At 47.3% G+C, this 27,869-nt stretch overlaps 1 protein-coding gene and 1 pseudogene across 1 annotated transcript in view; both read right to left on the reverse strand.

The window, feature by feature from the left end:
• The window catches only part of LOC147082050 (uncharacterized), a 167,668-nt gene extending 157,071 nt beyond the window's left edge, over positions 1–10,597 (reverse strand). The window contains exon 1 of the mRNA XM_085980504.1: positions 10,054–10,597. The gene's annotated coding sequence lies outside the window, so the exon portion shown is untranslated. The remainder of the gene's footprint in view (positions 1–10,053) is intronic.
• Positions 1–22,678, reverse strand: part of LOC147082052 (uncharacterized) — a 45,152-nt pseudogene extending 22,474 nt beyond the window's left edge.
• Positions 22,679–27,869: the final 5,191 nt, after the last annotated feature.

Consider the following 27,869-nt stretch of genomic DNA (forward strand, 5'->3'; position numbering starts at 1 on the left):
AGGGGTCAATAACCATTAGTTTCAAGGTAAGAGGCAGGAGGTTTAGAGGGGATTTGAGGAAAAACTTTTTTCCCCAGAGGGTGGTTGGAATCTGGAACTCACTGCCTGAAAGGGTGGTAGAGGCAGGAACTCTCACAAAATTCAAGAAGCATTTACATGAGCACTTGAACCGCCATAGCATACAAGGCTACGGACCAAGTGCTGGAAAATGGGATTAGAATAGACAGGGCTTGATGGCCGGTGCAGATACGATGGGCCGAAGGGCCTCTCTCTGTGCTGTATAACTCTATGACTCTATGACCACCAACTCCAAGTCAAACACCATTCTAACTTGGAAGTATATTGCCATTCCTTCATCGTCACTGGGTCAAAGTCCTGGAACTCACTCCCTGACAGCACTGTAAGAGTACCTTCACCACACGGACTGCAGCGGTTCAAGAAGGCGGCTCACCACCACCTTCTCAAGGGCAATTAGGCATGGGCAATAAATGCTGGCCTTGCCAGCGACGCCCACATCCCATGAACGAATTTAAAAAAAACTTCATCCCATAACACGCACACAAGGGCTCAGTAATGTTTAATTCATCAGAAAAAGACAAAGTACAACAACATACTGGTCAGCTTAACAGAGTCTCATCATATTTATGAGGCCACAAACTTAAAATAGTCACTAATAAATCCAGTAATGAATTCAGGAGAAATGTCTTTACCCAGAGAATGGTGAGAATGGGGAACTTGCTACCACAGGGAGTAGTTGAGGTGAACAGCACAGATGGATTTATGGGGAAGCCACACAAGGGAGAAAGGAATGGGAGGAGATGTTGATCGGGTTAATTGAAGTAGAGTGGGTGTGGGGCATAAACACCGGTATGGACCAGTTGGGCCGAATGGCCTGTTTCTGTGCTGTACATTCTATGTAACACCATCAACAGTCAATCGAAGGGAATCATCAGCACAACAGATTGAAAGATTAAACAGCAGTCCAAGAATTTATAAAACATTCATCCATTCCATGTTCATGTCACCCCAGCTGTCAGCAGGGCCCTGTGCTACAGACCAGTGTGACCTCGCTGGTGTCTCTTCAGCTCCCCGGAGCTGTTAAAGCTCTTCGCACAGTCAGAGCATTTAAATGGTCTCTCATCAGTGTGAACTCGCTGGTGTGTCAGCATGTTGGATGACTGAGTGAATCCCTTCCCGCACACGGAGCAGGTGAATGGCCTCTCCCCAGTGTGAGTACGCTGGTGTTCCTTCAGATCTCCGGACCTTTTAAACCTTTTCCCACAGTCAGAACATTTAAACGGTCTCTCATCAGTGTGAACTCGCTGGTGTGTCAGCATGTTGGATGACTGAGTGAATCCCTTCCTGCACACGGGGCAAGTGAACAGCTTCTCCCCAGTGTGAGTACGCTGGTGTATCTTCAGCTCCCCGGTGCTTTTAAAGCTCTTACCACAGTCAGAGCATTTAAATGGTTTCTCATCAGTGTGAACTCGCTGGTGTTCCAGCAGGTGGGATGACCGAGTGAATCCCTTCCCACACACGGAGCAGGTGAATGGTCTCTCCCCAGTGTGAACACGCTGGTGTCCACTCAGATGCCCGCTTTTAAAGCTCTTACCACAGTCAGAGCATTTAAATGGTCTCTCATCAGTGTGAACTCGCTGGTGTATCTTCAGCTCCCCAGTGCTTTTAAAGCTCTTACAACAGTCAGGACATTTAAATGGTCTCTCCCCAGTGTGAACTCGCTGGTGTTCCAGCAGGTGGGATGACCGAGTGAATCCCTTCCCACACACGGAGCAGGTGAATGGTCTCTCCCCAGTGTGAACTCGCTGGTGTATCTTCAGCTCCCCGGTGCTTTTAAAGCTCTTACCACAGTCAGAGCATTTAAATGGTCTCTCATCAGTGTGAACTCGCTGGTGTGTAGTCAAATTGCTGGAGCTTTTAAACCACTTCCCACAGTCAGAACATTTAAATGGTCTCTCATCGGTGTGAACTCGCTGGTGTGCCAGCAGGTGGGATGACTGAGTGAATCCCTTCCCACACACGGAGCAGGTGAATCGCCTCTCCCCGGTGTGAACACGCTGGTGTCCATTCAGATGCGTGGACCTTTTAAAGCTCATCCCACAGTCAGTGCATTTAAATGGTCTCTCATCAGCGTGAACCAACTGGTGTTTCTTCAGATCCCCAGAGGTTTTAAAGCTCTTCCCACAGTCAGAACATTTAATGTGAACAAGCTGGTGTCTCAGGAGGGTGGCAGAATGAGAGAATCGCTTCAAAAACACAGAGCAGGTCAACGGTCTCTCATTGGTGTGGACAAGCTGGTGTCTCAGCAGCACGGAGGGTGCAATTAATCACTTCCCACACACGGAGCAGGTTAAAGGTCTCTCCCTAGTGTGATCTTGCTGGTGTATCATCGGAGCGGATGACTGAGTGAATCCCTTCTGGAACACGGGGCCGGTGAACGGGCTCTCCCCAGTGTGTAGCCACTGGTGTTGCTTCAGGTACTTGTAGATTTTGAAGCTCTTCCCACACTCAGAACATTTAAAAGGTCTCTCATTAGTGTGAACTCGCTGGTGTGCCAGCAGATTGGAAGACCAACTGAATCAGGTCCTGATGAATCGAGCGACTCTGTCTGTTCTTGACGTGATGTTCGGTCTGAGCTTCCTGTCTGTAAATGCTCCACTTCTAAAACCCTGTAAAAGGAGTGTAGAAAGGGGTAAGAGGGAGAATGTTGCTTCATGTCCCCCTTTCCGAGCCCAGGGGCAGTGAAGCTGATTTTCAGGCCCCAGCTGCTGCACAGGTTACATACGAACATACGAATTAGGAGCAGGAGTCGGCCACTCGGCCCCTCGAGCCTGCTCCACCATTCAATAAGATCATGGCTGATCTGATTACTCCACATTCCCACCTACCCCCGATAACGTTTCACCCCCTTCCTTATCAAGAATCTATCTACCTCTGCCTTAAAAATATTCAAAGACTCTGCTTCCACCGCCCTCTGAGGAAGAGAGTTTCAAAGACTCACGACCGTCTGTAAGAAAAAATTTCTCCTCATCTCTGTCTTAAATGGGCGACCCCTTATTTTCAAACAGTGACCCCTAGTTCTAGATTCTCCCACAAGAGGAAACATCCTCTCCACATCCACCCTGTCCAGACCCCTCAGGATCTTATATGTTTCAATCAAGTCACCTCTTACTCTTCTAAACTCCAGCAGATACAAGCCTAGCCTGTCCAACCTTTCCTCATAAGACAACCCGCCCATTCCAGGTATTAGTCTAGTAAACCTTCTCTGAACTGCTTCCAACGCATTTACATCCTTCCTTAAATAAGGAGACCAATACTGTACACAGTGCTCCAGATGTGGTCTCGCCAATGCACTGTATAACTGAAGCATAACCTCCCTACTTTTGTATTCAGTTTCCCTCGCAATAAACAATAACATTCTATTAGCTTTCCTGATTACTTGTTGTACCTGAATACTAACCTTTTGCGATTCATGCATTAGGACACCCAGATCCCTCTGCATCTCAAAGCTCTGCAATCTCTCACCATTTAGATAATATGCTTCTTTTTTATTCTTCCTGCCAAAATGGACAACTTCACATTTTCCCCACATTATACTCCATTTGCCAGATCTTTGCCCACTCACTTAACTGATCTGTATCCCTTTGTAGCCTCCTTATGTCCTCTTCACAATTTACTTTCCGACCTATCTTTGTGTCATCAGCTAATTTAGCAACCATGCCTTTGGTCCCTTCATCCAAGTCATTTATATAAATTGTAAAAAGTTGAGGTCCCAGCACTGATCCCTGTGGCACACCACTCGTTACATCTTGCCAACCAGAAAATGACCCATTTATGCCTACTCTCTGTTTCCTATTAGCTAGCCAATCTTCTAGCCATGCCAACATGTTACTCCCTACACCATGAGCTTTTATTTTCTGCAATAACCTTTGATGTGGCACCTTATCAAATGCCTTCTGGAAATCTAAGTACAGTACATCCACCGGTTCCCCTTTATCCACAGCACATGTTACTTCCTCAAAGAACTCCAATAAATTGGTTAAACATGATTTCCCTTTCACAAAACCATGTTGACTCTGCCTGATTACCTTGAACTTTTCCAAGTGCCCTGCTATAACGTCTTTAATAATAGCTTCTAACATCTTCCCAATGACAGATGTTAAGCTAACTGGCCTGTAATTTCCTGCTTTCTGTCTCCCTCCCTTTTTGAATAAAGGAGTTACATTCGCTATTTTCCAATCTAATGGAACCTTCCCCGAATCTCGGGAATTTTGGAAAATTAAAACCAACGCATCAACTATCTCACTAGCCACTTCTTTTAAGACCCTAGGATGAAGTCCATCAGGCCCCGGGGACTTGTCAGCCCACAGCTCCAACAATTTGCTCAGTACCACTTCCCTGGTGATTGTAATTTTCTCGAGTTCCTCCCTCCCTTCCATTTCCTGATTTACAGCTATTTCTGGGATGTTACTTGAATCCTCTATAGTGAAGACCGATGCAAAATACCTGTTCAATTCAACTGCCATCTCCTTATTTTCCATTATTAATTCCCCAGACTCACTTTCTATAGGACCAACGCTCACTTTGTTAACTCTTTTTTTTAAATATCTATAGAAACTCTTACTATCTGTGTTTATATTTCTAGCTAGCTTTCTCTGGTACTCTCATTTTTCTCTCCTTATTAATCTTTTAGTCATTCTTTGCTGTTTTTTATATTCTGTCCAATCTTCTGACCTGCCAGCCATCTTTGCACAATTATATGCTTTTTCTTTAAGTCTGATACTATCTTTAACTTTTTTAGTTAACCACGGATGGTGGGTCCTCCCCTTGGAATTTTTCTTTCTCGTTGGAATGTATCTATTCTGTGTATTCTGAAATATCCCCTTAAATGTCTGCCACTGCAACTCTATTGACCTCTCCCTTAACCTAATTTGCCTATTCACTTTAGCTCGCTCTGCTTTCATGCCCTCGTAATTGCCCTTATTTAAGTTTAAAATACTAGTCTTGGACCCACTCGTCTCTCCCTCAAACTGAATGTAAAATTCAATCATATTCTGATCGCTGCTACCTAGGGGCGCCTTCACTATGAAGTCATTAATTAATCCTATCTCGTTGCACAATACCAGGTCTAGTATAGCCTGCTCTCTGGTTGGCTCCAGAACGTGCTGTTATAAGAAACTATCCCAAAAACATTCTATGAACTCCTCATCTCGGCTCCCTTTGCCCATCTGATTTTTCCAGTCTATATGTAGATTAAAATCCCCCATGATTATAGCCATACCTTTCTGACAAGCTGCCATTATTTCTTCCTTTATACTCCATCCTACCGTGTGGTTACTGTCAGGGGGCCTGTACACCACTCCCACAAGTGACTTCTTGCCTTTATCATTTCTCATCTTAACACGTTGGTGCAGCAAGCAATTAGGAAAGCAAATGGTATGTTAGTCTTTATTACAAAAGGATTGGAGTATAAGAGTAAAGTCTTACCGCAATTATATAGGGCCTTGGTGAGACCACACCTGGAGTATTGTGTACAGTTTTGGTCTCCTTACCTAAGGAAGGATATACTTGCCTTAGAGGGAGTGCAACAAAGGTTCACCAGACTGATTCCTGGGATGGGGGGATTGACCTATGAGGAGAGATTGAGGAGACTGGGCCTATATTCCCATGAATTTTGAAGAATGAGAGGTGATGTCATTGAAACATCTACAATTCTTACAGGGCTTGACAGGGTAGATGCTGGGAGACTGTTTCCCCTGGCTGGGGAGTCTAGAACCAGGGGTCACAGTCTCAGAATAAGGGGTCGGCCATTTAGGACTGAGATGAGGAGAAATTTCTTCACTCAGAGGGTGGTGAATCTTTGGAATTCTCTGCCCCAGAGGGCTGTGGAGGCTCAGTCATTGAGTATAATCAAGGCTGAGATCGATAGATTTTTGGACTCATGGGGAATCAAGGGATATGGGGATCGGGCGGGAAGGTGGAGATGAGGTAGAAGATCAGCCATGATCTTATTGAATGGCGGAGCAGGCTCGAAGGGCCGAATGGCCTGCTCCTGCTCCTATTTCTTATGTTCTTAAGAAAGCTGTTTGCTATAGCCTGCTGCACCATGACAAATACACAGAGGATTTCAGTCACATGGAGAGACTGGAGAAGCTGGGATTGTTCTCCTTGGAGCAGAGAAGGTGCAGCGGAGATTTAATAGAGGTGTTCAAAACATGAAGGGTTTTGATAGAGTAAATAGGAGCATGGGAACAGGAGGAGGCCATTCAGCCCCTCCAGCCTGTTCCACCATTCAATGAGATCATGGCCGATCTGTGTCTTAACTCCACCCACCTGCCTTGGCTCCATATCCCTTTGCTCCCTTGTCTAGCAAAAATCTATCGCTCTGGGATTTAAAATGATTAATTGAGCTGGCATCGACTGCTTCCTGTGGGAGAGGGTTCCACACTTCTACCACCCTTTGTGTGAAGAAGTGTTTCCCAACTTCTCTCCTGAATGGCCTGGCTCTGATTTTAAGGTGATGTCCCCTTGTCCTCGACTGCCCCACCGGCGGAAAAAGTTTCTCTCTATCTACTCTACCAATTCCTTTCAAAATCCGAAAATCCTCAATCACTCCTTAACCTTCTAGATTCCAGGGAACACAAGCCTAGTTTATGTAATCTCTCCTCATAATCTAACCCTTGGAGCCCGGGTAACATTCTGGTGAATCTGCACTGCACTCCTTCCAAGGTCAGTATATCCTTTCTGAGGTGCGGTGCCCAGAACTGTAGACAGTGCTCCAGGGAGTTCCTGGGAGTTAATGTGCGTAGGTCCCTGAAGGTGGCTGGACATATTGAGAGAGTGGTTAACAAAGCATATGGGATCTTGGGCTTCATAAATAGAGGTATTGAGTACAAAAGTAGAGAAGTTATGCTGAACCTTTATAAAGCGCTGGTTAGGCCACAACTGGAGTATTGCGTCCAGTTCTGGTCACCACACTTTAGGAAGGATGTGAAGGCCCTTGAGAGGGTGCAGAGGAGATTTACCAGAATGGTTCCGGGGATGGGGGATCTTAGCTACAAGGACAGGTTGGAGAAGCTGGATTTGTTTTCATTAGAGCAAAGGAGGTTGCGGGGTGATTTGATAAGAGGTGTACAAGATTATGTCGGGTTTGGATAGGCTAGACGGGGAAAGGCTGTTCCCACTAGTTGACGGTACAAGGACTAGGGGACACAGATTTAAGGTTTTGGGCAAGAGATACAGGGGGGATGTGAGGAAGAACTACTTTACGCAGCGAGTGGTGATGACCTGGAACTCGCTGCCGATGGAAGTGGTGGAAGCGGAGACACTCAATGTTTTCAAGGGGAGACTGGATAGGCAGCTGAGGGAAATAAACTTGCAGGGCTACGGGGACAGAGCAGGGGGAGTGGGACTGACTGGATTGCTCTACAGAGAGCTGGCACAGGCACGATGGGCTGAATGGCCTCCTTCTGTGCTGTATGATTCTAGGAGCCACTCCTAGAGTGGAGTGGTGCCCGCAGGGATCGCTTGGCAGGAAATTGGGAGGAGGTGGTTCACACGCAGACAGCACCTGATTTCGAGACGCTGTCCTTTTAAAATTGGTCCTCCACAGGCAAGGAGGGACTCGGTCCCTTTAATTAAAATCACATTGAAAAGGAGAGTCCCTGTCCCTTTAAGAGCCCTCCGCCCACCACTCCCACCTTTTTCGTAAAGTCTTTGAAATTAATAATAAAAGTTCATGCAGAAAAAATGTGTGTGTGTGTGTCTGACTGTATTTTAGTGAGTATCTGTGTCTGTGTGTCTGTCTGACTGTATGTGTGTGTATCTGTGTAGAATAGCATCATAGAATGATACAGCACAGAAGGAGGCCATTCGGCCCATCGTGCCTGTGCCGGCTCTTTGAAAGAGCGATCCAATTAATCCCACTCCCCCTGCTCTTTCCCCAAAGCCCTGTAAATGTTTTCCCTTCAAGTATTTATCTCAATCTCTTTTGAATTATAATATCGAATCTGCTTCCACCGCCCTTTCAGGCAGCGCATTCCAGATCACAACAACTTGGTGTAAAAATCTGTTTCCTCATGTCACCTCTGGTTCTTTTGCCAATCGCCTTAAATCTGGTTTCTGTCCCTTCAGCCATTGGAAACGGTTTCTCCTTATTTACTCTCTCAAAATCCATCCTGATTTTGAACAACTCTATCAAATCTCCTCTTAATCTTCTTTGCTTAAGGAGAACAACCCCAGCTTCTCCCATCTCTCCACGTAACTCAAGTCCCTCATCCCTGGTCCCATTCTCGTAAATTTCTTCTGCACCCTCTCTAAGGCCTTGACATCCTTCCTAAAGTGTGGTGCCCAGCGGAAGCCTAGCCAGTGTTTTATAAAGGCTTAGCATAACCTGCTTGCTTTTGTACTCTATTCCTCTATTATTAAAGTCAAGGATCCTGCATGCTTTTTTAATAGCCTTCTCAACTTGTCCTGCCACCTTCTAAGATTTGTGTACATACACCCCGAGGCCTCTCTGTTCCTGCACCCTCTTTAAAACTGGACCATTTAGTTTATATTGCCTCTCCTCATTCTTCCTACCAAAATGAATCACATCACACTTCTCTACATTAAATTTAATCTGCCACGTTTCTGCCCATTTCACCAGTCTGGCTACATCCTCCTGAAGTCTGTTACTATCCTCATTGTTTGCTACATTTCTGAGTTTCGTGTCGTCTGTAAATTTTGAAATTTTGCCCTGGATCCCCAAGTCCAGGTCATTGATATATATCAAAAAAAGCAGTGGTCCGAATCAATGTTCACGTTAAGTTGCGTGGCCACGCAGCGGTCTGGAGGTCCCGCGCAGCTGGCTCACCGCCCTATAAATGGAATAAACGCGCATGCGTGGAAATTTGAATGGGCCGTGCAGCCCGTTAAAGGGGCCACGCATCTAAAAAAAAAAGAGGGAACATTGATCCTAATACCGACCCCTGGGGAACATCACTGTTTACCTCCCTCCAGTCTGAAAAGCAACCGTTCACCACTACTCCCTGCTTTCTGTCAATTCAATTCAATTCAAATCGCTTTATTGGCATGTGGCATGACAAGGTACATCTTATGTTGCCAAAGCATCGAAAAACATTCATGGTTGTCCACAAAAATACAGATCTATCCATACAGTGTATAAACAGATATATCCCTGAGTGTATAAATATACATTCATATAATTTGTATATACTCTTTTCTTATATTTAGTGGTTGTCCCTCTGTTTATGGCAAGCTGTAACATAGTGTGCCGCTAAGATTACACAATTTCTCTCTTCCCCTAGTAGGTATGGGAGTTTTTGGTCTTCATTCAAATTTCTGAATTCTGGGCATATTTTTGTGAATTTTGGGTAGAAATTCTCCCTTATGCCCTGATATTTTCTACAAGCTGTGAGGAAGTGCATCTTTGTCTCCACCACTCCCTGACTGCAGTGAGAGCATATCCTGTCCTCTCTTGGTAGCCGGGTCTGCCTGTGTCTACCTTTTTCGATCGCCAGGCTATGTTCACTAAGTCTGTACATTGTCAAGGTTTTTCTCAATTTGCTATCCTTTACCATGGTCAGGTAATCAGCCATGTTGTATTGTCTGTTTAGGGCCAAGTAGCAATTGAGTTTGCTTTGGGTTTTTGTTGTTTCTGCCCAATATGACAGATATTTTTCCTTTTGCTTAGCGACGATTCCCTTGGCAGAGAATTGGGAGGGGGTGAGTGCAAACAGCACCTGATTTCTCGCCAAGCACTCACGGGAGCAGGGGATTTGCTCTCATTTAAATGTCAGTCTCTTAAATATACATTATTATAAAAAGGGAGATGCTGTCCCTTTAAAATCGGTCATCCACGGGGACGCGGTCCCTTTAATGAAAATCTCATAGAAAAAGAGAGCGCCTGTCCCTTTAAGAGAACCCCCACCACTCCCATATTTCTCTTAATAAAGTGCTTGAAATTAATAATTAAAAACGCAGAAAATTAATATTAAAAAAATTAATTCAGGGAGAAAAAATATTTTTACTCACATTTGCTCCACAGCGTTTCTTGTTTCTGTTTCATCAATTTAAAAACAAACTGCTTTTTTTACGATCAGCCATGATCGCATTGAATGGCGGAGCAGGCTCGAAGGGCCGAATGGCCTACTGCTGCTCCTATCTTCTATGTTTAAAACAAGTATCTTCTGTAAAATAAAATTAGTTTGAGCTGTAAAAGGAACATAAAAAATAAACTTTCCCAGGATCACAGAATCTAACCAGGCCAAAATAACAACAGAGAATGCTGGAAAAACTCAGCAGGTCAGGCAACATCCGTGGAGAGAAATTTACAAAATGGCGGCGGGCCGATCCCAGGTCCCGCCTCCTCCTTCGCCACGATTGGTTGGAGGACCAAAGACACTCGGTCGGTCCTCCAGGCTCCGCCTCCCCTCGCACATTGGTGGAGAGGTCAGTGTCAGTCACTGCACGCCGACGACGTCGTGACGTTCCAGGGTGGGCGGTTGGAGCAGGTGGGAAATTAAATTCATTTAAATTAAATCTCCCGTCAGCCTCCTCTGTCCCAATCAGCCCGCACAAGTCCCGCCCCTCGGGCTCCCCGATTGCTTGGAGGACCCGCCGCCGGCTCGCTCCTCCAGCCCCGCCCCGCCAGCCCCGCCCCGCTCGCTCCCTATTGGTCGGAAGCTCCCGTCAATCAGGCCCTGGGCCCGATCTTCTATGTACTTTCAGTGATGACTTTTATAAATTGGTTTTGCAGGAAATTAGAAGAGGAGGGGAGAGATTTGAAGACACTCGGTCCCTTTGTGACTCTAAAGTTGCAGCTGACCCCGCGCATGCGCTCCATGGCCCCGCCCTCTCCTGCTCCACAGGCGCCCGGCCCGCACCGCGCATGCTCAGCACACACCCTGGGCCCCTGTCAATCATCCTCCCCCTCTGAACAGGTCCCGCCCCCTCCGCCTACTCCGCATGCGCCGCCGGTCCCAGCTCCCGATGTTAAGCCGCTACCGCGCCTGCGCAGGGCCTCGCATTCTAGGGACGGCCCGGGCAACCGCGAGAGTCCGGGTCACCGGCGGAAAGTGAGTTTTATCAGGGTTTTTTTTATATAGCGGAGAGAAGCGCGGGCGGGGAGATAAATAAAAAGAAAATACAAACTGCACCGTCCCAGCGCCCTCCCGGCACCGAACGGAGTGGATTGAGCGGGCCGCAGCCCCGTGTCTTCTGCAGGGAGCCGGACTGGGACACGTCATCAACTCCACGGCGGTGACTGATGGGAGCTCCGACCAATAGGGAGAGAGCGGGCGGAGCTCGGAGGACTGAGGTGGCGGCGGGTCCTCCAACCAATCGGGGTGCCCGAGGGGCGGGACTTCCGCCGCCTGCTTCTCCCGCTGCTGAGACACGTGGAATGCAGCAGAGGGCGCTCTTCTGAGTTTGGGGCTCAGGCCTGTTAGTACTCTGCACTGGGCTTTACTCCCTCAGCACTGCACTGGAGGGGCAGCACAGAGTTTTAGACTCGAGTCTCTGGAGTGGGACTTCAACCCACAACCTTCTGACTCAGAGTAGAGAGTGCTGCCGCCTGAGCCATGGCTGACACTCTGTATCTAACCCGTGCTGTACCTGCCCTGGGAGTGTTTGATGGGACAGTGTAGAAGGAGCTTCACTCTGTACCTAACCCACACGGTACCTGCCCTGGGAGTGTTTGATGGGACAGTGTACAGAGAGCTTTACTCTGTATCTAACCCGTGCTGTACCTGCCCTGGGAATGTTTGATGGAACAGTGTAGAGGGAGCTTTACTCTGTATCTAACCCGTGCTGTACCTGCCCTGGGAGTGTTTGATGGGACAGTGTAGAGGGAGCTTCACTCTGTATCTAACCCGTGCTGTGCCTGCCCTGGGATTGTTTGATGGGACAGTGTAGAGGGAGATTTACTCTGTATCTAACCCGTGCCGTACCTGCCCTGGGAGTGTTTGATGGCACAGTGTAGAGGGAGCTTTACTCTGTACCTAACCCGTGCTGTACCTGACCTCATGAGCAAATTTGGCTAGGGTAAACAAAATCAGAGAGTTAAATGCGTGGCTCAAAGACTGGTGTGGGAGAAATGGGTTTTGCTTCTTGGGACACTGGCACCAGTACTGGGACAGGAGAGAGCTGTCCGTTGGGACGGACTTCACTTGGCCAGTGCTGGGACTAGAATCCTGGCGAATGGAATAACTAGGGCTGTAGAGAGGGCTTTAAACTAATTAGTGGGGGTGAGGTTTCAAGAGAGCGAAAAATAAAAATGTCAGCGGAGAAGGCAATAGAGCAAGGTAGCAGTGGGGGAATTAAAAACCAGAGCGTGTCAGAAAGGGACAGAATATATAAAGTTAAAGTAGTAAAGGGTGTAAAAGCAGGAATAAATTGTCACAAAACATATTTAAAAGTTCTTTATCTGAATGCACGCAGCATTCGTAACAAAATAAACGAGTTGACGGTACAAATAACTACACATGGGTATGATCTGGTGGCCATCACGGAGACATGGCTGCAGGGTGACCATGACTGGGAACTAAACATCCAGGGGTATTTGACTTGTAGGAAGGACAGACAGGAAGGAAAAGGAGGTGGGGTGGCTGTGTTAATAAAGGATGGAATCACTGCAAAAGTGAGAAATGATATTGGGTCACAGGATCAGGATAGTGAAACGGTTTGGGTGGAAATAAGGAATAATATGGGAAAAAGTCACAGTTGCAACTCTATTGGTCAGAGTATAAATCAGGAAATAGTTGGGGCTTGTAATAAGGGAACAGCTATAATCATGGGAGATTTTAACTTTCATATTGACTGGACAAATCAAATTGGGCAGGGCAGCCTTGAGGAAGAGTTCATAGAGTGCATTAGGGACGGGTTCCTTGAGCAGTATGTTACTGAACCAACCAGGGGGCAGGCAATCTTAGATCTGGTCCTGTGTAATGAGACAGGATTAATAAAAAATGTCCTACTAAAGGATCCCCTTGGAATCAGTGACCATAACATGGTTGAATTCCAAATTCAGTTGGAGGGTGAGAGAGTTGGATCTCAAACCAGCGTACTAAGCTTAAATAAAGGAGACTGTGAAGGTATGAGAGCAGAGTTGACTAAAGTGGACTGTGAAAATAGATTGTGTAAGATGGTACATGAACAGTGGTGTACATTCAAGGAGATATTTCACAATGTTCAAGAAAAATATATTCCACTGAGGAAAAAGGGGCGTAAAAGAAAAGACAGCCATCCGTGGCTAAGTAAAGTAATAAAGGATAGTATCCGACTGAAAACAAGGGCACATAAAGTCGCCAAATCTAGTGGGAGGATAGAAGATTGGGAAGCATTTAAAAGCCAGCAAAGAATAACTAAAAGATTAATTAAGAAGGGGAAGATAGATTATGAAAGTAAACTAGCAAAAAATATAAAAACAGATAGCAAGAGTTTCTACAGTTATATAAAGAGAAAAAGGGTGGCTAAAGTGAATGTTGGTCCCTTAGAGGATGAGACCGGGAAATTAGTAGTGAGGAACATGGAGATGGCAAAAACGCTGAACAAATATTTTGTATCAGTCTTTACAGCAGAGGACACTAAAAATATCCCAACACTGGACAAACAGGGGGCTATAGTGGGGGAGGAGCTAAACACGATTAAAATCACTAAGGAGATGGTACTCGGTAAGATAATGGGACTTAAGGCTGATAAATCCCCTGGACCTGATGGCTTACATCCTAGGGTCTTGAGAGAGGTAGCGGTGGGGATTGCGGATGCATTGGTGGTAATTTTCCAAAACTGCCTGGATTCAGGCAAGGTCCCAGCAGATTGGAAAACTGCTAATGTAACGCCCTTATTTAAAAAGGGAGGTAGACAAAAGGCTGGAAACTATTGACCAGTTAGCCTAACATCTGTGGTTGGTAAAATGTTGGAGTCCATTATTAAGGAAGCAGTAACAGGACATTTGGATAAGCATAATTTAATTGGACAGAGTCAGCATGGTTTTATAAAGGGGAAGTCATGTTTGACAAATTTGCTCGAATTCTTTGAGGATGTAACAAACAGGGTGGATAAAGGGGAACCAGTGGATGTGGTGTATTTGGACTTCCAAAAGGCATTTGACAAGGTGCCACACAAAAGATTACTGCACAAGATAAAAAATCACAGGATGGGGGTAATATACTGGCATGGGTGGAAGATTGGCTATCTAACAGAAAACAGAGAGTTGGGATAAATGGTTCATTCTCGGGTTGGCAATCAGTAACTAGTGGTGTTCTGCAGGGGTCAGTGCTGGGACCCCAACTCTTTACAATCTATATTAACGATTTGGAGGAGGGGACCGAGTGCAACATATCCAAGTTTGCCGATGATACAAAGATGGGAGGGAAAGCAGTGAGTGAGGAGGACATAAAAAACCTGCAAAAGGACATAGACAGCCTAAGTGAGTGGGCAGAAATTTGGCAGATGGAATATAATGTTGGAAAGTGTGAGGTTATGCACTTTGGCAGAAAAAATCAAAGAGCAAGTTGTTATCTAAATGGAGAGAAACTGCAAAGTGCTACAGTACAAAGGGATCTAGGGGTCCTGGTGCATGAAACACAGAAGGTTAGTATGCAGGTACAGCAGGTGATCAGGAAGGCCAATGGAATCTTGGCTTTTATTGCAAGGGGGATGGAGTATAAAAGCAGGGAACTCTTGCTTCAGTTATACAGGGTATTGGTGAGGCCACACCTGGAATATTGCGTACAGTTTTGGTTTCTATGTTTAAGAAAAGATATACTTGCTCTCGAGGCAGTTCAGAGAAGGTTCACTCGGTTGATTCCGGAGATGAGGGGGTTGACGTATGAGGAAAGGTTGAGTAGGTTGGGCCTCTACTCATTGGAATTCAGGAGAATGAGAGGCGATCTTATCGAAACATATAAGGGGGCTTGATCGGGTGGATGCGGGGAGGATGTTTCCACTGATGGGTGAGACTAGAACTAGGGGGCATAATCTTAGAATAAGGGGCTGCCCTTTCAAAACTGAGATGAGGAGAAACTTCTTCACTCAGAGGGTGGTAAATCTATGGAATTTGCTACCTCAGAGAGCGGTGGAAGCTGCAACATTAAATAAATTTAAAATGGAGATAGACAATTTCCTAACTGATAAAGGAATTAGGAGTTACGGGGAGAGGACAGGGAAGTGGACGTGAGTCTAGGTTCGGATCAGCCATGATCCTATTGAATGGCGGAGCAGGCCCGAGGGGCCGTATGGCCTACTCCTGCTGCTACTTCTTATGTTCTTCTATTCTTTTTCGAGCGACTGGGGGGAAGGGAGAGAGCGACTGGGGGGAAGCGAGAGAGCGACTGGGGGGGAAGAGAGAGAGCGACTGGGGGGAAGAGAGAGAGCGACTGGGGGGAAGAGAGAGAGCGACTGGGGGGAAGAGAGAGAGCGACTGGGGGGAAGAGAGAGAGAGACTGGGAGGGAAGAGAGAGAGCGACTGGGGGGGAAGAGAGAGAGCGACTGGGGGGGAAGAGAGAGAGCGACTGGGGGGGAAGAGAGAGAGCGACTGGGGGGGAAGAGAGAGAGCGACTGGGGGGAAGAGAGAGAGCGACTGGGGGGAAGGGGGAGGAGGGGGGAAGGGGAGGAGGGGGGAAGGGGGGGAGGGGAGCAGGAGAAGGGGGGGAAGGGGGTTGGGGGGAGGGGGAGGGGGGAAGGGTGGGGGAGAAAGGGAGGGGGGGAGCCAGCAGACCCTCTCCCCTCTGCCGGCGATGGCTCCGCGGAGCTCCGTGCCGCCCCATGCACTGACATGGCCCAGCCGAGCGCAGCGCCCCGGTCAGCCCAAGACCCGCCTCCTGAGCCCCGCCCCATGCCCTCCCGAGCCTCGTTGCCGGGGTTACCCTTCCCCCCCTTCCCGCTCTCGCGAGCACCGGCCTCCTGAGCCCCGCCCCACCCCACGCCCTCCCGAGCTTCGTTGCCGGGGTTACCATTCCCGCTCTCCCGAGCACCGGCCTCTCGAGCCCCGCCCTCCCGAGCACCGGCCCCCACCCGAGCCGCGGGGGGGAAGGAGAGAGAGAGCCGCCGCTCCTCCGGTCGATGTGTTGCGGGCCGACCCCTGATGAGCGCCCGATCAGCTGAGCCAGAACCCCGCGGTGACCGCAACTCACCTCCCGCTAGGCTCCCTCCCGCCAGCCTTTACCAAAATGGCGACGATGGCTACGCTTGGCCCAGTCCTGCGCCGCCAGCCTTTACCAAGATGGCGGCGATTGCGGGGCGGGCCCAGCGGGAGGGGCGGTGCCTAGCTCGGGCATGGCTGGGCAACAGAGGCCCAGGCTTCCAGGCCTGCAAAAACGGTGAAAGGTAGGAAAATTATAAAGGTTAGAGAAAAGATTGACAAATTAATTAACTTTTTTTTAAAAACAATTTGTGTTTTAAAAGCAACTTTTTTTTGCTGGAAATCTAGATTTGAAAAGAAACACGCAGAAAGTGGGGGAAAAAAATAAACTTACGAATCAAGATGGCTGACACTCACCTCAGTTCAGAATGATAAGGCCCGCCCACACACGCACCGATTGGTCAACCGTCAGGTCACTGAACTGTAGGATTGGTCAATCATCACATCACTCAACTCTAGGATGGCCCGCCCGCACACACAATGAACCCGCCCCCACTCGATGCTAATGAGCGGATAATGAGTGGAATTTTGAACGTTTTTTGGATACCGTCGGCACAATTTTTGTCCGACCAAAAAGTAAATACGCCTACAAGAGTCCCCTAATGATGAGCTTTCTTTTGATATAACATATGTGTAGGTAAGCTCTATAACTTTTGATTGTATTGCCGGAAAGACAGAGAGACAGACTGTTTTTTCTATATATAGATTTAAACCCTTCATGATTTTTAACGCCTATCAAATCTCATCTTGGCCTTCTCTGCTCTCAGGAGAACAACCCCAGCTTCTCCAGTCTATCCACGGAACTGTCATCCCTCATCCCTGGAACCATTCTAGTAAATATCTCTGCACCCTCTCCAAAGCCTTCACATCCTTCCTAAAGTGTGCTGCCCAGAATTGGACACAATATTGCCCTGGGGCTGAACTCGTGTTTTATAAAGGTTTAGCATAACTTCCTGGCTTTTGCACTCTCTGCCTCTATTTATAAAGCCCAGGACCCCATGAGCTTTATTAACTGCTTTGTTAACCTGTCCTGCCACCTTTAAAGAATTGAGCACAAGCTCCCTTGTAGCACCCCCTTTAAAATTGTACCATTTAGCAGGTATTTTCTCTCCTCATCCGAGCAAAATGTATCAGCTCACACTTTTCTGTGTTGAATTTTATCTACACTCCTTTTACAGGGTTTTAGAAGTGGAGCATTTACAGACAGGAAGCTCAGACCAAACATCACGTCAAGAACAGACAGAGTCGCTCAATTCATCAGGACCTGATTCAATCGCTCCTCCAATCTGCTGGCACCCCAGAGAGTTCACACTGATGAGAGACCTTTTAAATGTTCTGAGTGTGGTAAGAGCTTCAAAATCTACAAGTACCCAAAGAGACACCAGTGGCTACACACTGGGGAGAGCCCGTTCACCGGCCCCGTGTGTGGAAGGGATTCACTCAGTCATCCGCTCCGATGATACACCAGCAAATTCACACTAGGGAGAGACCTTTAACCCACTCCGTGTGTGGGATGGGATTAATTGCACCATCCGTGCTGCTGAGACACCAGCTTTTCTACACCAATGTGAGACCGTTGACCTGCTCCGTGTTTTTGAAGTGATTCTCTCATTCTGCCACCCTCCTGAGACACCAGTTTGTTCACAGTGATGAGAGACCGATTAGATGTTCTGACTGTGGAAAGAGATTTAAAAGGTCCCAGGATCTGAAGAGACACCAGCTGGAGAGAGCAGGAGAGATTCTGTTGACCTGCTCAGTGTGTGGGAAGAGATTCACTCAGTCCTCGAATCTGCTGGCACACCAGCGAGTTCACACTGGGGAGAGGCCGGTGAAACATTCCGACTGTGGGAAAAGCTTTCAAATGTCCCAGGAGCTGAAGGAACACCAGCTGGAGAGAGCAGGGAAGAGGCCATTCACCTGCTCCGTGTGTGGGAAGAGATTCACTCGGTCATCCCACCTACTGACACACCAGCAATATCACACTGATGAGAGACCATTTAAATGTTCTGTCTGTGGGATGAGCTTTAAAACCTCTGAAGATCTTAAGCAACACCAGCGAGTTCACTCCGATCAGAGACCATTTAAATGTTCTGTCTGTGGGATGAGCTTTAAAAGCCCCAGGAATCTGAACGGACACCAGCGAGTTCACACTGGGGAGAGACCGTTCACCTGCTCTGTGTGTGGGAAGAGATTCACTTGGTCCTCGAAACTGCTGAAACACCAGCGAGTTCACACTGGGGAGAGACCGTTCACCTGCTCTGTCTGTGGGAAGAGATTCACTCGGTCCTCGAATCTGCTGGCACACCAGCGAGTTCACACTGGGGAGAGGCCGGTGAAACATTCTGACTGTGGGAAAAGCTTTCAAATGTCCCAGGAGCTGAAGGGACACCAGCTGGAGAGAGCAGGAAAGAGGCCGTTCACCTGCTCCGTGTGGGGGAAGGGATTCACTTGTTCACCCCACCTACTGACACACCAGCGAGTTCACACTGATGAGAGACCATTTAACTGTTCTGCCTGTGGGAAGAGCTTTAAAAGCTCCTGGGATCTGAGTGGACACCAGCGAGTTCACTCCGATCAGAGACCATTTACATGTTCTGTCTGTGGGATGAGCTTTAAAAGCTCCAGGAATCTGAGCGGACACCAGCGAGTTCACACTGGGGAGAGGCCGTTCACCTGCTCCGTGTGTGGGAAGAGATTCACTCGGTCATCCAACCTGGTGAGACACGAGCGAGTTCACACAGGGGAGAGGCCAGTGAAATATTTCGACTGTGGGAAAAGCTTTCAAATGTCCCAGGAGCTGAAGGGACACCAGCTGGAGAGAGCAGGAAAGAGGCCATTCACCTGCTCCGTGTGTGGGAAGGGATTCACTCGGTCATCCCACCTAATGAGACACCAGCAAGTTCACACTGAGGAGAGGCCATTCACCTGCTCCGTGTGTGGGAAGGGATTCACTCGGTCATCCCACCTACTGACACACCAGCGATATCACACTGATGAGAGACTATTTAAATGTTCTGTCTGTGGGATGAGCTTTAAAACCTCTGAAGATCTGAAGCAACACCAGCGCGTTCATTCCGATCAGAGACCATTTACATGTTCTGTCTGTGGGATGAGCTTTAAAAGCTCCAGGAATCTGAATGGCCACCAGCGAGTTCACACTGGGGAGAGACCGTTCACCTGCTCTGTGTGTGGGAAGGGATTCACTCGGTCCTCGAATCTGCTGAAACACCAGCGAGTTCACACTGTTCTGTAGTGCAGGGCTCTAGAGACAGCTGGGGTGACATGAACATGGAATGGATGAATGTTTTATACATTCTTGTACTGCTGTTTAATGTTTAAGACTGTTGTGCTGATGATTCCCTTTGTTTCACTGTTCATAGAAACATAGAAGATAGGAGCAGGAGTAGGCCATTCGGCCCCTCGAGACTGCGCCGCCATTCAATGAGATCATGGCTGATCATCCAAATTCAGTACCCGGTCCCTGCTTTCTCCCCATACCCCTAGATCCCTTTAGCCTTAAAAAATATATCCAACTGCTTCTTGAATATATTTAATGAATTGACCTCTACTGCCTTCTGTGGTAGAGAATTCCACAGGTTCACCACTCTCTGGGTGAAGAAATTCCTCCTCATCTCTGTCCTAAATGACTTACCCCTTATCCTTAGATGGTGTTCCATAGAATGTACAGCACAGAAACAGGCCATTCGGCCCAACTGGTCCATGCCGGTGTTTATGCCCCACACCCACCCTACTTCAATTAACCCGATCAACACACCCTTCCATTCCTTTCTCCCTCATGTGGCTTCCTCATAAATCCATCTGTGCTGTTCACCTCAACTACTCCCTGTGGTAGCGAGTTCCCCATTCTCTGGGTAAAAAATTTTCTTCTGAATTCCCTCCTGGATTTATTAGTGACTTTTATATTTATAGCCACATTAATATGATGAGATTCTGTTAAGCTGACCAGTATGTTGTTGTACTTTGTCTTTTTCTGATGAATGAAACATTACTGAGCCCCTGTACCCGTGTTATGGGATGAAGTGCCAGACAAGTGAAGGCACAACGTCTGGGTGTGAATCTGATAATAACCTCACGGACCGTATAGGTGTGATAACCAGACGGGCTTGTGGTTATAGTCTGGTCACAGATGGACTAAATTCCCTGAATTAGCAGGAGTTCAGGAGGCGGTCAACAGACGGGTCCAAACAATCCCATTTCCTGAGCGGTAACCAAGCTTGTGTATAAGAACAGGCCACTTAAGCCGTTGTCAGTTGGAACAGACTCGAGAAGATCGCGCGTGAATCCACTGTACTTCTATTCTCCAGATTGAGGGAATTATCACCCGATCTGTGTTATGCAGCGCTCTTAATAAAGCCTGGAGAGACAATCTGTGTTCTTGTGAGCTTGATTATCTGGTATCCGAAACCCTGGGACTCCCGATCATTGGAGTCAACCTCAGTGTGTGGAAAGGGATTCCCTGGTGTATCCCACCCGCTGACACACCAGAGTGTCCACAGTGTGACTGCGGTGTGTCGATTCCACTGTTTCCGATGCCTTTAATCACATCCAGGACTGAACCATGTTAATTCAGGCAACTGGGGCTTGTTAATGTTAAGAGCCCCCAATAACTGGGCTGGATTTAAAGATTATTCCCTGTTCTCTCAGTACTAGTGAGCAGAGAGAAGCTGATGTTATAGAATCATAGAGCACAGTAGGATGCCTTTAGGCCCATCGTGCTGGTGCCGGCTCTCTGAAAGAGCGATGCAATTAGTCCCACTGCCCTGCTCTTTCCCCACAGCCCTGCAAATTTCTGCCTTTATAATATATCCAATTCCCTTTTGAAAGTTACTATTGAATCTGCTTCCACCTCCCATTCAGGCAGTGCATTCCAGATCATCACAATTCACTGTGTAAAAAAAGTCTCCTCATTTCCTTTCTCGATTCTTTTGCCAATGATCTGAAATCTGTGTCCTCTCGTTACCGACCCTCCTGCCAGTGACAACAGCTTCTCCTTGTTTGCTCGATCAAATCCCCTCATAATTTTGAGCACCTCGATCACAGCTCCACTTAACCGTCTCTGCTCCAAGTTATACTGCCAGTGTTTTGTGAATTGTTGCTGTGATCGAGGTGCTGGATGTCCGTGCCTGGGGAATGGGACATTCTATCCTCGTGAGCACCGAGTGTCAGCATCCAGCAATCTCTGGTCAGGGACTGTCTTTTTAAACTGCCTCACCTGAGCTTTTTGACTCCCTGATTTCATTATTAAACATTTCAGAGTTTTTGCAGAGTGACCAAGGCTGAACAGATAAATGTGAGGTATTACATTTTGGTAGGAAGAATGGGGAGGTCACTTATCACTTGGAGGGTGCGAGTCTAGGTGGGGTAGAGGAACAAAGGGATCTCGGAGTACAAATACACAAATCACTAAAAGTTGCGACACAGGTTAGCAAGGCCATAAAAAAAGCAAACCAAGCACTAGGGTTTATTTCTAGAGGGATAGAATTGAAAAGTAGTGAAGTTATGCTAAACCTGTATCGAACCTTGGTTAGACCACACTTAGAGTACTGCGCACAGTTCTGGTCGCCATATTATAAAAAGGATATAGAGGCACTGGAGAGGGTGCAGAGAAGATTTACAAGGACGATACCAGAAATGCGAGGGTATACATATCACAAAGGATGAACAGGCTGGGTCTCTTTTCGCTTGAAAAAAGGTTGAGGGGTGACCTAATAGAGGTCTTTAAAATTATGAAAAATGTTGATAGAGTGGATACAGAGAGAATGTTTCCACTTGTGGGGAAGAGCATAACTAGAGGCCTCAATATGAGATAGTCACCGAGAAATCCAATAGGGAATTCAGAAGAAACTTCTTTACCCGGAGAGTGGTGAGAATGTGGAACTCGCTGCCACAGGGAGTGGTTGAAGCGAATAGTATCGATGCATTTAAGGGGAGGCTAGACAAGCATATGGGGGAGAAGGGAATCGAGGGTTATGCTGATAGATTTAGATGAGGAAAGACGGGAGGAGGCTCGAGTGGAGCATAAACACCGGCATGGACTGGTTGGGCCGAATGGCCTGTTTCTGTGCCGTATATCCGATGTAATCCTGTGTCAAGTATCCCAGCTGGCTTAGCTCCAGGCACTTTAGCTCAGTGGGCAGCACTCTCACCTCTGAGTCAGAAGGTCGTGGGTTCAAGTCCCAGTCCAGAGACTTGAGCATAAAAATCTAGGCTGACACTCCAGTACTGAGAGAGTGCTGCGCTGTCAGAGGTGCCGTCTTTCGGATGAGATGTTAAACCGAGGCCCCCGTCTGCTCTTTCAGGTGGATGTAAAAGATCCCATGGCACTACATTGAAGAAGAGCAGGGGCACCTGACCGCAGGCAGCAGGCGGGATTGACGTGTCCACTGACCAATAGGGAGAGAGATCGCGGGAGCTGTGGGTGGGTGACGTGCGTGGGGACATCGTGATGTCATGACATCAACACCACTTGGTATTATTTACCTTTTGTAAATCCATGTTGACTTTGTCCGATCCGGTCACTGTTTTCCAAGTGCTCTGCTATTACATCTTTTATAATGGACTCTAGCATTTTCCCCACTACCGACGTCAGGCTTACCGGTCTATAATTCCCTGTTTTCTCTCTACCACCTTTTTTGAATAGTGGGGTAACATTAGCTATCCTCCAATCCATGGGTACTGTTCCAGAGTCTATCGAATGTTGGAAGATGACCAACAATGCATCTACTATTTCTAGGGCCACTTCCTTAAGTACCCTAGGATGTAGATTATCAGGCCCTGGGGATTTATCAGCCTTCAATCCCGTCAATTTCCCTAACACCATTTTTCTACAAATACTGACTTCATTCAATTCCTCCCTCTCATTAGACCCTATGTACACCGACATCTCTGGGAGGTTATTTGTGTCCTCCTTTGTGAAGACAGAACAAAAGTATGTATTTAATTAGTCTGCCTTTTCTTTGTTTCCCATTATAAATTCCCCTGATTCTGACTGCAAGGGACCTACGCTTGACTTCACCAATCTTTCTCTTCACATATCTATAGAAGCTTTTACAGTCAGTTTTTATGTTCCTTGCAAGCTTACTCTCATGATCTATTTTCCCCCTCTTAATTAATCCCTTTGTCCTTCGCTAAATCCTAAACTGCTCGCAATCCTCAGGTTTGCTGCTTTTTCTGGCCAAATTAAATGTCCTCTCCTTGGATCTTATGCTATCACTAATTTCCCTTGTTAGCCACGGTTGAGTCACCTTTTTTGTTTTATTTTTATGCCAAACAGGGATGAACAAATTCTGTAGTTCATCCATGCGATCTTTAAATGTTTGCCATTGCCTATCCACCACCAACCCTTTAAGTAACGTTCCCCAATCCATCCTAGCCAACTCGCGCCTCAGACCATCATAGTTTCCTTTATTTAAATTCAGGACCCTAGTCTCTGAGTCAACTACTTCACTCTCCATTTTAATGAAGAATTCTATCATATTATACTCGCTCTTCCCCAAGGGGCCTCGCACAACAAGATTGCTAATTAATCCTTTCTCATTACATAAGACCCTAGGCAAGACGGAGGGTCAGAGGGATCTGGGTGTGCAAGTACACAGATCCCTGAAGGCGGCAGAACAGGTGGATAAGGTGGTAAAAAAGGCATATGGGATACTTGCCTTCATTAGCCGAGGCATTGAATATAAGAGCAAGGAGGTTATGATGGAACTGTATAAAACACTGGTTAGGCCACAGCTGGAATACTGTGTGCAGTTCTGGTCGCCACACCACAGGAAGGATGTGATCGCGTTGGAGAGGGTGCAGAGGAGGTTCACCAGGATGTTACCGGGGCTGGAGCACTTCAGCTATGAAGAGAGACTGGGCAGATTGGGTTTGTTTTCCTTGGAGCAGAGGAGGCTGAGGGGGGACATGATTGAGGTGTACAAAATTATGAGGGGCATAGATAGGATGGATGCTGAGGAGCTTTTTCCCTTAGTAGAGGGGTCAATAACTAGGGGGCATAGATTCAAGGTAAAGGGCGGGAGGTTTAGAGGGGATTTGAGAAAGAACTTTTTCACCCAGAGGGTGGTTGGAGTCTGGAACTCACTGCCTGAAAGGGTTGTGGAGGCAGGAACCCTCAGAACATTTAAGAAGCATTTGGATGAGCACTTGAAATGCCATAGCATACAAGGCTACGGACCAAATGCTGGAATATGGGATTAGATCAGACAGGGCTTGATGGCCGGCGCGGACACGATGGGCCGAAGGGCCTCTATCCGTGCTGTATAACTCTATGACTCTATAATACCCAGTCTAAGATGGCCTGATCTCTAGTTGGTTCCTCGACATATTGGTCCAGGAAACCATCCCGTATACACTCTAGGAATTCCTCCTCCACAGTATTGTTACTAATTTGGTTAGCCCAATCTATATGTAGATTAAAGTCACCCATGATAACTGCTGTGCCCTTATTACACGCATCTCTAATTTCCTGTTTATTGCCATCTCCAACCTCAGCTTTACTGTTACAACTCCCACTAATGTTTTCTGCCCCTTGGTATTTCTCAGCTCTGCCCATACAGATTCCACATCATCAGAGCTAATATCCTTCCTTATTATTGTGTTAATCTCCTCTTTAACCAGCAATGCTACCCCACCTCCTGCAATACCCACAAGCCCCCGCACTCCAGAAAGCTCCAGATTGAATTTTTCGATGGGGGTGTCTAGGTGTGTGGATGAGGGTAGTGCAGTTGATGTAGTCTACATGGACTTCTGTAAGGCTTTTGACAAAGTCCCATATGGGAGACTGGTCAAGAAGGTAAGAACCCACGGGACCCAGGGCAACTTGGCACATTGGATCCAAAATTGGCTTAGAGGCAGGAGGCAGAGGGTGATGGTCGAAGGTTGTTTTTGTGACTGGAAGCCTGTGTCCAGTGGTGTACCGCAGGGATCAGTGCTGGGTCCTTTGCTGTTTGTAGTGTACATTCATGATTTAGATATAAATGTAGGAGGTATGATCAGTAAGTTCAGAGATGACACAAAAATTGGTGGAGTGGTAAATAGCGAGGAGGGAAGCCTCAGGCTACAGGACGATATAGACGGGTTGGTCAGATGGGCAGAACAGTGGCAAATGGAATTTAACCCTGAAAAGTGTGAGGTGATGCACTTTCGGAGGACTAACAAGGCAAGGGAATACACAATGAATGGTAGGACCATAGGAAGGACAGAGGATTAGAGGGACCTTGGTGTGCATGTACATAGATCCCTGAAGGCAGCAGGACAGGTAGATAAGGTGGTTAAAAAGGCATATGGGATACTTGGTTTCAATAGCCGAGACATAGAATAATAAGAGCAGGGAGGTTATGATGGAGCTGTACAAAATGCTAGTTAGGCCACAGCTGGAATACTGTGTGCAGTTCTGGTAGCCACACTATAGGAAGGATGTGATTGCTTGGGAGAGGGTGCAGAGGAGATGCACCAGGAAGGTTGTTTTTAGTTCCATTGTGTATGCGTGTGTGCGTGCGTATTATTTGTGTCCGCATGTGTGTGTTCACTTGAGCGTTCGATCGTTCGTACATTAAGGAAGGCTTTAACACTAAATAACACCACAATATACAAAGTCCCATAACCATATCAGAAATCAATTAAAACTTCAAGTAAACTATTTTTAACCAGAAACCCGAAACTTCTTCAACAAAACAAGTAAATACCAGTTCTATGCCAGTCCTATTGGCACTCTAATAACTCCTCGTTTTCACTTGATGTTATCTAACCATATAATGTCATGATCCCAGGAAGTTACCTGGACTGGAGCGCTTCAGCTATGAAGAGAGACTGGACAGGCTGGGGTTGTTTTCCTTAGAGCAGAGAAGGCTGAGGGGGGACCTGATTGAGGTGTACAAAATTATGAGGGGCATAGATAGGGTAGATAGAAAGGAACTTTTCCCCTTAGTAGAGGGGTCAATAACCAGGGGGCATAGTTTCAAGGTAAGGGGCAGGAGGTTTAGAGGGGATTTGAGGAAAAACTTTTTCACCCAGAGGGTGGTTGGAATCTGGAACTCACTGCCTGAAAGGGTGGTAGAGGCAGGAACCCTCACAACATTCAAGAAGCATTTAGATGAGCACTTGAAACGCCATAGCATACAAGGCTACGGACAAAGTGCTGGAAAATGGGATTAGAATACTCAGGGCTTGATGGCCGGCGCGGACATGATGGGCCGAAGGGCCTCTTTCTGTGCTGTATAAATATATGCTCAGCACACACCCCGCCTGAGAGTCCGGATCACCGGCGGAAAGTGAGTTTTATTTGTTTTTTTTATATATAGCGGAGAGAAGCACGGGCGGGGAGATAAATAAAAAGAAAATACAAACCGCACCATCCCAGCACCCTCCCGGCACCGAGCGGAGTGGATTGAGCCCAATCCACCTCACTGACTTGGCCCTGAAGTCAAATCAAGTCTCATCAAAGTCTCATCAAATGACATCCTTTGTGACTGTGACAAAGGTAAACTATCTCTCCTCAACCAATCAGGGTGCCCGAGGGGCGGGACTTCCGCCGCCTGCTTCTCCCGCTGCTGAGACAAGTGGAATGCAGCAGAGGGCGCTCTTCTGAGTTTGGGGCTCAGGCCTGTTAGTGGAGCAGTGCAGAGGGAACTTTACTCTGCACTGGGCTTCACTCCCTCAGCACTGCACTGGAGGGGCAGCACAGAGTTTTAGACTCGAGTCTCTGGAGTGGGACTTCAACCCACAACCTTCTGACTCAGAGGAGAGAGTGCTGTCGCCTGAGCCACGGCTGACACTCTGTATCTAACCTATGCTGTACCTGCCCTGGGAGTGTTTGATGGGACAGTGTAGAGGGAGCTTTACTCTGTATCTAACCCCGTGTTGTACCTGCCCTGGGAGTGTTTGATGGGACACTGTAGAGGGAGCTTTACTCTGTATCTAACCCCTGCTGTCCCTGCCCTGGGAGTGTTTGATGGGACAGTGTAGAGGGAGCTTTACTCTGTATCTAACCCATGCTGTACCTGCCCTGGGAGTGTTTAATGGGACAGTGTAGAGTCAGTTTTACTCTGTATCTAATCCCTGCTGTACCTGTCCTGGGAGTGTTTGATGGGACAGTACAGAGGGAGCTTTACTCTGTATCTAACCCCTGCTGTACCTGCCCTGGAAGTGTTTGATGGGGCCAGTGTAGAGGGAGCTTTACTCTGTATCTAACCTGTGCTGTACCTGCCCTGGGAGTGTTTGATGGGACAGTACAGAGGGAGCTTTACTCTGTATCTAACCCCTGCTGTACCTGCCCTGGAAGTGTTTGATGGGGACTGTGTAGAGGGAGCTTTACTCTGTATCTAATCCCTGCTTGTACCTGCCCCAGGAGTGTTTGATGGGACAGTACAGAGGGAGCTTTACTCTGTATCTAACCCCTGCTGTACCTGCCCTGGAAGTGTTTGATGGGGACTGTGTAGAGGGAGCTTTACTCTGTATCTAATCCCTGCTTGTACCTGCCATGGAAGAATCACGCGAGACTCTAGAACTGTTATAAATGATCTTTATTGACATTCAGACATGATTATTTCACCCAATAACAAAGTCATACAACCTTATTCTGGGAAGCAGCACTCAGAACCGAGAGTGATCAGGACCATGTTCTGGGAGAGTCTAACCACCTCCCCTCGACATTCAACAGCATTAACATCACCGAATCCCCCACCAT

The sequence above is a fragment of the Somniosus microcephalus genome, unplaced genomic scaffold (assembly GCF_052327205.1).
Source record: "Somniosus microcephalus isolate GS21.2 unplaced genomic scaffold, FLI_Smic_1.0 scaffold217, whole genome shotgun sequence".
Lineage (NCBI taxonomy): Eukaryota > Metazoa > Chordata > Chondrichthyes > Squaliformes > Somniosidae > Somniosus > Somniosus microcephalus.